Source organism: Calonectris borealis, chromosome 1 (assembly GCF_964195595.1).
Source record: "Calonectris borealis chromosome 1, bCalBor7.hap1.2, whole genome shotgun sequence".
NCBI lineage: Eukaryota > Metazoa > Chordata > Aves > Procellariiformes > Procellariidae > Calonectris > Calonectris borealis.
Window position 1 is genome coordinate 7,595,224 of NC_134312.1, and position 10,696 is coordinate 7,605,919.

Genomic DNA, 10,696 nt, shown 5'->3' on the forward strand with positions numbered 1-10,696 from the left:
AAGTTCATCCATGTACAAAAACAGTGGCAGGGAGTGGGATAGAGGTGGAGGGTGACACTGAGGCATACACACATGATTTGCAGTGTCAGGAGGAGCAGCAGATCCTGTAGGAAGACCCCACAGTCTTCCCTTGTGTGACAAGCCTGAACTCTGACCATCCCTTCGTATTCAGGACCACACCCCCACCTGTGTAAGTTAGCTCTCCTTGTTGGCTCGAATTCTGCAGACTTACGGTAGTTAAAGGCCTATCCCACATTTCATCATGACATGAAAATCTTAGCCAGGACAACCTTCTTCTCGTGTCTTGGTTTTAAAATCATGGGTTCCTCTGTAGGCTCAGGGTCACCCAGTGCGCACTAAGTTTTTCCTAGCTCCCAGTGAGACAGGGCAGAAGATCACCACAGGACCATTCCTCTGGTGGAAATTCTCGTGCTGTAAAATGGGCTCTTGATGTCATGTCAGTATTTACTTGATCTTTGTGTGTTTTCTTCACTGTTATGGGCTCAGTAACAAATTCTTGGCTGTTTGAAACAAATGAGATGAAAACGTCAGTGCAGAGAAGCCAAAGGGATAAGACCGAGATGGGGCTATAGAAAATATTATGCTTGCAACCTTGCCAAGATCCACAGCCATGTTTGCACTGGAGGGAAGGAGACCGTCCTTATTTTGAAGGCTTTCTGAGTGTCTGGCTTATGCTATACATCAGCCCTTCTTTGTATTATACCAAGCTCATTTCTCAGCTCCTTTGGTCTTCAGCGCTATCCCTCAGCAGAACCAGGGCTCCGATGGGCATCGCTAGGCTATGGGCAGCTCTTCTTTCGCAATCAAGAGGAATTTTGCATGAGTGATATCTGTTGAAGCAGAGTATGTGCAGGTGCCCAACTTCGAAGGCCATCCAACCTGAGCAGGGATGGTTTCCCTGTGGTCCAGGGCCCCCACGGCCAGGTGCTGCTGAGGAGAAGGCATTCTGCACAGGGCTTTCAGCCACAGCACTTGTTTCCCTGTGGTGTAGACACTCCTACCCTTTCTCTGCTTATGCCTACACTGAATTTCATCCTTAAGACCAAACCTACTTCCCAGCTTGTCTGTGCAGCCACAAAACCATATTTTCAGGTATGGGCTTCTGAGGATCCCTTTGAGGACTCCATGAAGAGATAACATGGGCCCGCACTGCCCCAAAGGAATGCCAGGACTCTGTAAGCTGCTGTAGGGACATGGGGGCATGCTGTTCCCATCATATTACGCTTCCTCCCAGCTCTGGACATCCCTCAGGGAGAAGGTCCACCTTCATCGCTGCGGGTACGTGTCCTGCCCAGCACATCTGGGTCTTTGTTTTGGTGGGGCCTCTCAACAATGCTGAATTACTGTGATGATAACCATTTTGTATAACTGTGGGGGTGGGGAAGAAGGACCATCTGGATCAGCACTGCAAGTATTCAACTGAGTATTTCCAGATTGTTTGGCGTTTGGACTTTCTGGATTACATTGGGATAAATTCCTGACTTCCAAACTCTGTTTACTTATCCTGAATTCAAAAGTTTCTTTTCTTTTTTCATCTTTGGGTTTTTTCTTTTTATAATTGCAATATTCTGATAAAGTTACAGTCAATTAATGGTTTGTTTACTTTCTTCATAAAAGTGTTTTGTTTAGGGAAATTAATAATAATAATAGAGCTGAGAGGCAATTTGTCGTTCCCATCAAACTCACAAGCTTTGTGCTTTCTTTGGCACCATATAGGTTCTTATATGTTTTTCATTTTCTTTCTTTAGGGCAGAAGCAAGAGCTGTGTTCGCATCCCTGCCTCAGCTTGCAGTCTAGCAGTGACCAGAAATGCATAATAAATCTCAGACAAATACTTCTTTTTGTTGGAGGCCAGCTAGGCAGGTACCCTCCATACTGAAGAATCTCGTATCATGTTTATACCAGAGCTACTTCAAGTTTGCATTTGCTCAAAGTAACAGCCGAAATGTAACTTTCCCTCCCAGTCCATGATCCACTGCAGCTCAAAGTAGCACCTAAGTGGATCACATCCCTGATCCACCACAGGGAAAAACTATGCCCCCAAAGTTATAATCATGGTAAGCCCATACTGACCTTCAATGGGAGTTGATGGACAAGCTCCTGTCTCAATAGATAGAACACAGGTACACGATGGACACACACTGGCGTTGTTATAGATGTAATACAATGCGATGTAATTTGTTATTGTATTGTATTGTATTGTATTGTATTGTATATATATAATTATATTATAATAATGTCTCTGCCAGACCAAAGCAGACGGACGGCGTGGCATAAACTGAAGGTTTGGGACTAGGCTATAGAGAGAATGGCAGGATTTTATCATGTATTTCAAGTGAGGAAAGAAGAAAGAGAACAAGGTTTCAGGTCCTTTTTGGTCACAATATCTAGAGAGGGAATTCAGCTATGATCAGGCTAGGCCTGGATTCTTAAGACAGTGTTTAACTTCACTGCCACCAAATGTGTCAACATCAGAGTCCACTGCCGAGTCAACTGACGATTGCTGTGGAGGCCCATGTTGAGGGACTTCCAACTCCTCTTTCCTCCCTAAGTATTTGCAGTACTTACATGCTTATTCCTCATGTGCTTTGCAGGGATCTCAAGACAGAACCACAGAATGGTTGAGGTTGATAGGGACCTCTTGGAGATCATCTAATCCAACCCCTTGCTCAAGCAGTGTCACCTAGAGCAGGTTTTCAGGACTATGTCCACATGGCTTTTGAATATCTCCAAGGATGGAGACTCCACAGCCTCTCTGATCATGGGTTTCACTAGCCCAGGGCAACAGACTGCAGCATTGACCAAGCCTTCACTAACAAGTCCAGATAATATACAAGTTAGTTAAAGATCCCAAGGAACAAAGGAAGAATTCAGATTTTGCTTTCAACCTTCACCATGAGTGTCTGTGCAAATATGTGTTGATAAGGTCAGTAGTCTAAATGTTTTCCTGAAGGACAACTTGTCATGATGCTGGCCAGAGGATCATTTGGGATAGAAAAGTCACATTGTGCAGCAGATGCCATATGCTTGAGTTTACCAATGGTTCACATTAAATCTATGGACAGAATTGACTGTTCAGCAATTCCACTGGAAGAAAGACAAAGACCTTCAAGAAAGAGCCAACAGCTGTGATTAAAAAAGGATTTGTTAGCAGGTCACCTGGGGGCTTTACTTATCTGAGCAAAGGAGGTGGTGACAGACCAACAAGATTATTTATCTCCAAAGGTGGCTGAACAGATGGACAGGTTGCAGACAAGATGCACATCATCCAGACACCCATGCCTGGAAGTCACCGTTCCCAGGACTACATACAGCCACATGGCCGGGGAGGGCTGTTTGGCTGTGCACCCAGGCAATGCTCCCCAGCAGGTTCATGGACATGTACCAGGCTGTGCCCATCACCACTAAGCTGGTTGTAGTAAGATGAGCTGGGGACCTCGACTGGGAAGTATTTCATTTTTTAAATTCTCCTGTGACAATGTTAATACAGTAATTCTGTTTAGCATCAGCCTCATAACTTGTTTTGATTATCTATGGCCTTATGGTGGTGATTTAAACTTACTGATTTATTGATTCAGTCTTAATTGGGTCCTGAACTGGGTCATTGCATCATTCTATCTTTAATTGCTTTAATGAAAGTCTAGCAAATTAGGCTGGTAATATGATTGCTTAGAGGGATTTTTGCCTGTTCGTGCTTCTTAATGAAATCCATAAAAAGTGAAAAAAGGAATGAGCTTATCCTACTGAATTGCCACTTGTATCATGGAGTCTGAGTGAAACTCAGAAAATCAATCTGCAGTGCCCTTGGCTCTTCCTCCAAATACATGTCCTCAGAAAGAGAAAACTTAGCACATCAGCAAACAGCCCTGCAGAAGAGGAATGGATGGAAGAAAATGGTAAAATGTGAAGCTAAAACCTGGGTTCCAGTTCCTGCTTTTCAGACTTCTTTTGACTTCACATGCAAGTCGTTTAGGAGAAACCCCAAACACCTACTTAGATCCCAAAAGTGAACTTTAGCCCAGTGGCTAGAGCACACCCTGAGAATCCCTCCTGTTCTGGGAGCCCAAATCTCTGTTTTCTGAGGTCTTTCATCATGTCCCAAAAGGTTTGTCTTGTCCTCCTTCTCTTTCCTGGCAGCTTGTTGCCCAGGAGAACATTTTAGGCAGAGGACTCAGCAGTACCTGTAAGAAGGACCATTTTCTCCCTACTGTCTGTCATGACATCTGCGAGAAGCACCTTGGCTGTCGTGGCTGCCCTCCATCACCACTGGGTACTGCCCGTTGCCTGCACAGGTCCTTACCACCTCTTCCCCGTTGGATTTCCAGCAAGGCTGCTATGCATTTCTACCCACGGGGCTAATGAGCTCTGTGTTGCCAAAGCTGCCTGTAACTTCTTACAGCTTAATTACCCCTCTGTTTTATGGCTGGAAATATGCTGCTTTCTCCCACTCCTTGCTCATCAGTGAAGACCGTACATCGCATCTCCTGTTGCAGAGAAAACAGCATTACTTATCAGCAGTGCGAAGCCCCCCACCAGCCCTGCTCATACACCCCGAAGCCTATTTCTATAAAGCATACAAAGAATCTGCTTCGAAGATAAAGTTGCGAAACCAAAGAAAATCTGCAGTCAATTAAAAAATAATGAGAATTAAGCACACAGCAGATGAGGAATACAAAGTTCAGATCAGCTTGATCCCCAGTGTGACAATGCATTTTATTTTATCCCTTTAGCAGAACAGGGATTTTTGTCTCCGCATGAACTGTAACGATGTGGCTGGAAAGCTTCCATTGTCTTTAATTAAAACAGTGTGATTACATTTTCCTACAAGGTCAGACCCACCAGATCAGAAGGAGACACGTTATATTTGCAAAGCCAACACAACATGTAGTGTTTCAGTTTTGCCTGGAAGATGAAGTGGGCAAGGTTTGTGCCCACTGCAGGATGGCTTCATATTTGCTGCCTTTGCCTGATGGATTTTGCGCCTTACTGAACGTGGTTTGGGAGCTGTATAAACAAAGGAGGAGAGGATGGACTTGCTTTTGCTCCATGACTGCAATAGCTGGTAGCTGAGACAACGTGCTGGCCTCTCGTAGCAAACAGCATCCGCGCCAGCTGCGTTTGGGGAGGCGCTTGGATGTTGCGTGAGTCACATGCAGCTGCAAGGCTGGACTTGCATGATCGCACTCGCAAGGATGGGGCTGGGCAAGAGATGTCTGAGGTCTTGGGCAGTTGCCTATTGCCTGGCATCCCGGGGCCAGGCATGCAGCAAAAGTGCTCTGCAGCTGGGGTTTCACCTGCATGTCAAGGAGCCCTGCCCAGCGAGCCGCTCCACCCAAAACCTGGGTCCGGCTGCCGTGCTGCTTGGCGGGGCAGGAAGATCCAGTTCCATGTGTGCTTCCCAGGCAGCGTTCGCTTTGTCACTGGCGAGGCTTTGCTGGAGGTGTGAAGGATCACTACCTGCATAAGTGTGAAGCAGGTGGATTCGGTGTAAGGGGATGTGTGAAAATTGTTTCCCTCCCCAGATACCCTGGCCCCGGATCACCCACATGGCTGCAAGGAGAGCAGCCCCTGCACCCGGCGTTTAAGGTTCAATAGGTCCATGTCAAGCCACTACCAATGTGTTGTCTCCTCCTTACACTCACCTGCATAATTGTGCAGAGGCTCTGAAGGTTCCTGGCCAATGTCAAATACCTCATTAGGGATGCTGATGTCTTCTGCCTCAGGCTGTATCTCAACAGGTTGGGTATTTGTTGTCTATGCTTGTCCAGCATACCCTGAGTATAGAGACCTGCTGAAGCGTTCATGCATGTTGCAGCACGTCGGTGTATGTTATCCTCCAGGGCTGGCACCTCCAGGATTTTCATCTGAATATGTGCACTTACCTGGAAGCTGCCAGTCCTGGGCCTGGGCACTGCTTGTTCCCTTTAACATTAAATTGCTCCTGGATAAAAATACAAGATGAGTGTCTGAATCAGGCTTTGGTGTGAAGGCTTCTCCCTTCTTTGATCAGTGTTGGTGCCACCGGGCTTCAAAGCCCCGGTCCTCGCAGCTGGTCCTGGGAGTTTTGGCTGTGTTTTTGGTCCAGGTGTGTGTGAAGGGTGCCTTCCCAGCCTGGGGCTTCAGCCGCAGTTGACAGCTTGGTGACAAGGATGGGTGCTGAGGAGGGTGTTAAACCATGGTTTCTGACTTCCCGTGGTCCATGTGTGCATAATCATGTGCTAAACTCTATATTAGGTCATATATTAAAATCAGATACTACCGAGGTGGCAGTATTGGCTAGCTCCACCTTTGTGATTATTTTTTAATATATATATTGTTATCAAATTTGTTACTAATCATTATACTAGTGTTGATTTTAATATTGTTTTATTATTGTTCATTTTACTTTTATTTTAATTGTTATTATTTATTCTGCTTTTATTTAGTATTATTTATTTAACATTTCATTTCCTTGGGTACCCACTAAAATAAAGGAACTGCCCAGTTATCTGGGATGTCCCTTTGGCCCAAATCCCAAATAGCTGCCATGCACTTGTCTATAGGTGCCACATCTGGTAGCTGCCTCTGCGCGTGCCTGCCCATGCCAGCTGTGCCCTCTACATGGTCTCAATGAAAGCACTTGATGACGCCTGGGAAATCATCCCACCAAGGCTGTACTGGGAGGCAAGCAATACAGCAGGGTTTAGCCCAGCAGCTCGGTCTGTCTCTGCAGGGTCTTGTCTCCCCCCCCAAAGTGCCTCTCCAATTTGGGAGGCTCTGTACTGCCAGTGATCTGGTGCCTGCATTGACCATCTAATGTTCCCAGTCCCTGTCAATCCCCTAAGACTCTTCATCAGAGTCCCTATACCTTTTCCATAGGGTTTGCAGTCTGCTCCTATAACCAGCCCCCAGTCTCCAATCAATGGGAAATCCTTTCTCATTTCTGGTCTTAAATGGCCTTGTTGCGGCTGTTGGGGTTGTTAAACACCTCTCCTGTTCTAGATGTGCCTGCATGGCAGGGCTTGGGTGATAGTTATTAAATGTAATGGAGGACTGAAGGAAGAGTGGAAATGTAAGATTATATTATTATATCATATGCTATGCATCCCTTAGTGTGCTCAGCAGCTCAGCATATACCATCTCCAGTGATCAACAGGGCAAATGCTATGGCAACAGGGCCCAGAGAGGTGGTATCATCGTTGCCTTGTGGAGGTGAGATGCTGGGAGGGATGTATGTAATTCTGGGTCTCGGGTGGATTTGGTATGCTCGTGATGTCTGACTGATGCTCAGGATCTTGTCCTGATAAATCTGATCCAAGTGCTTTATTGGAGACATCTGTCATGGGGGATGTAAAGATGATTGTCCCAGACTGCTCTTACCAATTTGTCCATCTCATTGAAATTACATTTAAGTGTCCTCCTGCCATCCCCTCCAGCAGCTCCCTCCTTGATGGAGGGGATGGATTAATTTATTTCATCTCAGCCACTTTCTGGCTCACAACCCTGTTTTGTGATGGGCCATTTAAGTGCAGCGTGGCACTAAGTGCGTGGTGGTTCATGTTTGGTGCAACCATCACCCACTTGTGGGAGGCATATGGATTATCAGGCAAGCATCTCAAACAACGGGGCTATGAGCAAGAGCAGCTGATACTGCCATGCCCTCTCAGGGACACAAGAGGTGATTTTTTTGAGCTGGGTGAGCTTTCCTGGTGTTACAGGCTCCCAGGCATGGACAACAGCCTTCTTCCCCTAGATCTCACTGGAGATGAGGCCAAGACCATTGGGTTTTGACCAGACTCTCTGTCTTGGAGCAATTCCAGGTCAGTGATGCATTTTCTCTCCTGTTGGGTGAGGTACCAAGTGTGTGGCCACAGGATTGGGCTTCCCTGGTGACATGAGGATTCAACTACAGACAGTGCTTTCTGGCAGAGACTTTTAGCAAGTGGCACCACTTGGACCATCATATCGCACCATGTTACCCAGCTGTGGTGCAATATCGGGATCCCACCAGTGGTCACTGCTGTGGTCCATAAGACTGGGCCAGTGAAGCTGCTTAAGAGGGAGACTTGGCTGAGTGTCTGCAGCTGAAGAGCTCTTAACCATTCATTAGAATCTGCCTGAATTGGGGTGGATTTTCCACAGAAATGATAGACTTGATATAAAAATGTCCTCATCAGACTCCAGGTCTTTGCTCTGAAGATGGTGATGGTAAAAAAATCAGCAAAAATATTTAGAGAAAAATAAAATGTTTTTCAGTTGCAGACAGCCCTAGAGATGGTTGACAGTTTGGAAACTATTTTTTCCATGCACTGAGGCAGAGACCGGCACCAGCACGGAAACTTTCAGTGTAAATACAGCTACTGGAAGTGTTGTAAAATCACAGCTGTCCTGCTCTCCTGGCAAGCAATGCTGGTTCCAGCGGCATTTATAAGATCCATTTCTTGAGGCAGGGATTAGCTCTTCATCTTGTGTTCGTGGAGAGCAAAATGAAGCCCTCGTTTTGTGTATGTGAAGAAAAATAGATTGTAATCCTAAAACTAGCCTGAATCACCTGAGACATCAGGTTATAAGATGTTTTCTTTTCCTACAGAAAAGGTTTTCATTGCTGCCAACTTCCAACTAACACACTATACCTATCGGTGCATATTGCAATTTCTAACATCTCTGAAACAAGTAATTTGAAGAGAGCATAACCCATGATCTGTTTTCCTCCAGCAAGAGCTGCTTTTCCTGGCATCAAGAAATGGGAAAAATAATTTATTGACAACAGTCTGTGACATTTCCTCTTCCTTATCTCTTGAGGCCAAGTCTCCAGCTAGCAGGGTATTTCAGAAATAATCATAAAAGGAATATTAAAAAGAAGAAACCAAAACAGTTGCCCCGTTCCCATGGAAATGCATGGGAACAGTTCAAGCGAGCACCCCTTCACGATGCGGTCATATGTTTGTCCTCGGACGACGAGCGGAGATCAGGCATCTCATCCTCTCCGTTGTCTGCCTGGGTTTTACTGGCATGGCAGATCAAATAAATCCCTTTTGCCTTGGAGGTTCTCTGCTTTTCTCTGGGCAGGGGAAGTGGAACAGAAATGTCATCTGAGACATAAATAAGTGGTTGGGACAACCTGCTGCTCTGCGCTTTCCTCCTCCTTTCTTGGCTGGTCCAGCCCTTCCCTTGTGTGCCCTGACAGTTTGGTGCAAGGGTCCCTCTGTCCCCTTCCCAAGCTACCAGTGACCCCGCGGGAGCACCTCTGCCCATCAGACCCACTCTTACCCTGAGAGAGGGTGAGAAAGAGATGAAGAAATTGGTCTGTGAAGGTTAAGAGAAGTGTGGCCAGCAGATCGAGGGAGGTGACTCTTTGCCTCTACTCCACTCTCCTGAGACCCCACCTGGAGTACTGTGTTCAGCTCTGGGCCCCCCAACATAAGAAAGACATGGGGACCTCTTGGAGTGGGTCCAGAGGAGGGCCATGAAGATGATCAGGGCACTGGAGCACCTCCCCTATGAGGACAGGATGAGAGAGTTGGGGTTGTTTAGCTTGGAGAAGAGAAGGCTCTGAGGAGACCTTATAGCAGCCTTCCAGTACTTAAAGGGGGCCTACAGAAAAGATGGGGAGGGACTCTTTATCAGGGAGTGTAGTGAGAGGACGAGGGGTAATGGTTTTGAATGGGAAGAGGGTAGATTTAGATTAGATATTAGGAAGAAATTCTTCACTATGAGGGTGGTGAGGCACTGGAACAGGTTGCCCGGAGAAGTTGTGGATGCGCCCTCCCTGGAAGTGTTCAAGGCCAGGTTGGACGGGGCTTTGAGCAACCTGGTCTAGTGGAAGGTGTCCCTGCCCATGGCAGGGGGGTTGGAACCAGGTGATTTTTAAGATCCCTTCCAACCCAAACTGTTCTGTGATTCTATGATTCTATGAATAACCTGAAATACTTTTCAATCAGGCTGCTGCTCCCCTCCTACTCTACGAATTCAAGAGACAACCCACAAGCTCCCTCGTTGCTCTGCGGGAACCTAATGAAATGCCTCTGATGCCATTTTTCTGCCCGAGGTCTCATACCCACAAAGCAGATTTGCTTTACTGAGCAACCAGCTGTTTAAAGACCTGCTTCCAGCTGCGGGTCCAGGGCTGCCAGGGAAGCTGCGGGCAGAGAGGAAAACCCTGAGCGTGTGGGCTCCAGCACTGACTCAGCTGAGCAAAGCCCTGGCAGAAGCAAACATTTCCTCTGGAGGCTCCGCGATGTGTGCAGGGGCGGGGGGAACACAGCAGATGACAGGGCAGATACTTATAAACTTCAGAGATGGGATTTGGCCGAGTCCTGTAAAAATTACAGTTTGGATTATGGCCTATCTGCTAGCGTAAACAGAACAGAATAGGAAAAAATAAATGTCAAAAATCCTCTCTACTCTCCAAAGAGCGTGTCTACTCTGCAAGGAAACACTGAGAAAAAGCAATGGGTTTCCAGCCCCTGCTTGTATGGGGAGCACTGGGAGAGCTGCTGGGAGAGACGCTGAAGGTGGTGGCTGGTTCTCGTCATCCTCTGTGCATGGCCACAGCAAAGGGATGATGTCCCCATGGTTCCTATCATGAAGGATTCCCCAGTTTGCCTCCTGCCAGGCAGCCTGGGCATATCAGAAATGCCAAATCATGGCAGTCCCCAGGAAGGACCTGGGTTCTGTGTGGGGCCTGTGTAAAGAC